The sequence below is a fragment of the Bacillus rossius genome, unplaced genomic scaffold, assembly GCF_032445375.1.
Source record: "Bacillus rossius redtenbacheri isolate Brsri unplaced genomic scaffold, Brsri_v3 Brsri_v3_scf652, whole genome shotgun sequence".
NCBI classification, from domain to species: Eukaryota; Metazoa; Arthropoda; class Insecta; order Phasmatodea; family Bacillidae; genus Bacillus; species Bacillus rossius.
This window is the reverse complement of record NW_026962868.1, coordinates 14781-18462: the sequence shown is the minus strand read 5'-3', so window position 1 is coordinate 18462 and position 3682 is coordinate 14781.

Here is a 3682-nt window from a genome sequence, read left to right as displayed (position 1 = left end):
AACAACCACGAACGACAACAACCACGAACGACAACAACCACGAACGACAACAACCACGAACGGAAAACAACCCCGAACGACAACAACCACGAACGCACAACAACCACGAATGAAAACAACCACGAACGGTAAACAACCACGAACGAAAACAAACCACGAACGAAAACCACCTCGTTCGTGGTTGTTCGCCTTGTGGGGCGGAATCGGGACATCATGCAAATAGCTGGAGACATTCTCCCGGCGATCGAGGCCTCGGCGCCCGGGAAAAATGCCCGCGCTCGGGCGTTGTGGGCACCCATTGCATGGCCCATTTTGGGTTATATAGGGGGGTAGTGGTGTCCCGAGGGGGAAAAAATTAACATGTTAAATACTGCTCCCAGGCAATTGTAAAATGTCTCGGCGACGGAAGGCACCACTACCCGGCATATTTCCGCCCTCGGACTCCGTGCGCCAGCCTGTAATAGCGAATCGGGACTTAGAAAAAATTCGAGCAGAGAGCCAGAAAATTCTCCCGGCGATGGAGGCCTCCGCGGCCGAGGAAATTGTCATTGGTGATTTTGCATGTTAAATTAACATGTGTATTAACACAGGCTTGGAGAAGCAAGCCTGCGGGACTCTGCAATACATTGAGCGGGGAGCCAGAAAATTCTGGCGGCGACCGAGGCCTCCGCGGCCGGGAGAACTCTCGGCGCTCGGGCTCCGCGTCTACACATGGGGAGCGGGCAGCCAGAAAAATTCTGGCGGCGACCGAGGCCTCCGCGGCCGAGGAAATGGTCCTTGGTGATTTTACATGTTAAATTAACATGTGTATTAACACAGGCTGGGAGAAGCAAGCCTGCGGGTCGCTGCAATATATTGAGCGGGGGAGCCAGAAATTTCTGGCGGCGACCGAGGCCTCCGCGGCGGGGAAATAATCCTCGGTAATTTTACATGTTAAATTAACATGTGTATTAACACAGGCTTGGAGAAGCAAGCCTGCGGGACTCTGCAATACATTGAGCGGGGGAGCCAGAAATTTCTGGCGGCGACCGAGGCCTCTGCGGCCGGGATAATAATCCTTGGTAATTTTACATGTTAAATTAACATGTGTATTAACACAGGCTGGGAGAACTAGGCATTCTGGACTTTGAAAAATTTCGAGCAGGGGCCGGAGAAATTCTCCCCGGCGACCCGAGGCCTCCGCGGCCGGGAGAACTCTCGGCGGCTCGGGCAGCGCGTCTACCCATGGGGGAGCGGGCAGCCAGAAAATTCTGGCGGCGACCGAGGCCTCCGCGGCCGAGGAAAAGGTCATTGGTAATATTACATGTTAAATTAACATGTGTATTAACACATGCTGGGAGAAGCAGGCATTCTGGACTTTGAAAAATTTCGAGCAGGGGCCGGAGAAATTCTCCCCGGCGACCGAGGCCTCCGCGGCCGGGAGAACTCTCGGCGCTCGGGCTCCGCGTCTACCAATGGGGAGCGGGCAGCCAGAAAATTCTGGCGGCGACCGAGGCCTCCGCGCCGAGGAAATGGTCCTTGTTGATTTTACATGTTAAATTAACATGTGTATTAACACAGGCTGGGAGAAGCAAGCCTGCGGGACTCTGCAATACATTGAGCGGGGGAGCCAGAAAATTCTGGCGGCGACCGAGGCCTCCGCGGCCGAGGAAATGGTCCTCAATGATTTTACATGTTAAATTATCATGTGTATTAACACAGGCTGGGAGAAGCAAGCCTGCGGGACTCTGCAATACATTGAGCGGGGAGCCAGAAAATTCTGGCGGCGACCGAGGCCTCCGCGGCCGGGGAAATAATCCTCGGTAATTTTACATGTTAAATTAACATGTGTATTAACACAGGCTGGGAGAAGCAGGCATTCTGGGACTTTGAAAAATTTCGAGCAGGGGCCGGAGAAATTCTCCCGGCGACCGAGGCCTCCGCGGCCGGGAGAACTTCGGCGCTCGGGCTCCGCGTGTACCCGCCGCAAGGCCCATTTGGGTTATATAGGGGGGTAGTGGTGTCCTCTGGAGGGAAAAAATACACGGTAAATATTGCAGGCCAGAGCCTATGGCAATCTGTTGGCGACCGAGGCCTCCACACGCCGGCAAATTTTCGGCTCTCGGACTGTGTGTATTCCACTGGAGACAGGCCTGCGGGACTCTGTAATATATTGAGCCGGGAGCCAGAAAATTCTGGCGGCGACCGAGGCCTCCGCGGCCGGGGGGAAATAATCCTCGGTAATTTTACATGTTAAATTAACATGTGTATTAACACAGGCTGGGAGAAGCAAGCCTGCGGGTCGCTGCAATATATTGAGCGGGGGAGCCAGAAAATTCTGGCGGCGACCGAGGCCTCCGCGGCCGGGGAAATAATCCTCGGTAATTTTACATGTTAAATTAACATGTGTATTAACACAGGCTTGGAGAAGCAAGCCTGCGGGACTCTGCAATACATTGAGCGGGGAGCCAGAAAATTCTGGCGGCGACCGCGGCCTCTGCGGCCAGGGAAATAATCCTCGGTAATTTTACATGTTAAATAACCATGTGTATTAACACAGGCTGGGGAGAAGCAAGCATGCGGGACTCTGCAATATATTGAGCAGGGAGCCAGAAAATTCTGGCTGCGACCGAGGCCTCTGCGGCCGAGGAAATGGTCATTGGTAATTTTACATGTTAAATTAACATGTGTTTTAACACAGGCTGGGAGATGCAGGCATTCTGGACTTAGAAAAATTTCGAGCAGGGGCCCGAGAAATTCTCCCGGCGACCGAGGCCTCTGCGGCCGGGAGAACTCTCGAAAACCACCTCGTTCGTGGTTGTTTGCCGTGCGGGGCGAATCGGGAAATCTAGCAAATAGCTGAAGACATTCTCCCGGCGATGGAGGCCTCGGCGGCCGGGAAAAACGCCCGCGCTCGGGCGTTGCGCGCCCCCTTGGCAAGGCCCATTTTGGGTTATATAGGGGGGTAGTGGTGTCCCGAGGGGAAAAAATTAACATGTTAAATACTGCTCCCAGGCAATTGTAAAATGTCTCGGCGACGGAAGGCACCACTACCCGGCATATTTACGCCCCTCGGACTCCGTGCGCCAGCCTGTAATAGCGAATCGGGACTTAGAAAAAAAAATTCGAGCAGGGAGCCAGAACATTTTCCCGGCGATCGAGGCCTCCGCGGCCGAGGAATTTGTCATTGGTGATTTTGCATGTTAAATTAACATGTGTATTAACACAGGCTTGGAGAAGCAAGCCTGCGGGACTCTGCAATACATTGAGCGGGCAGCCAGAAAATTCTGGCGGCGACCGTGGCCTCCGCGGCCGGGGAAATAAGTGTATTAACACAGGCTTGGAGAAGCAAGCCTGCGGGACTCTGCAATACATTGAGCGGGGAGCCAGAAATTTCTGGCGGCGACCGAGGCCTCTGCGGCCGGGATAATAATCCTTGGTAATTTTACATGTTAAATTAACATGTGTATTAACACAGGCTGGGAGAACTAGGCATTCTGGACTTTGAAAAATTTCGAGCAGGGGCCGGAGAAATTCTCCCGGCGACCGAGGCCTCCGCGGCCGGGAGAACTCTCGGCGCTCGGGCTCCGCGTCTACCCATGGGGAGCGGGCAGCCAGAAAATTCTGGCGGCGACCGAGGCCTCCGCGGCCGAGGAAAAGGTCATTGGTAATATTACATGTTAAATTAACATGTGTATTAACA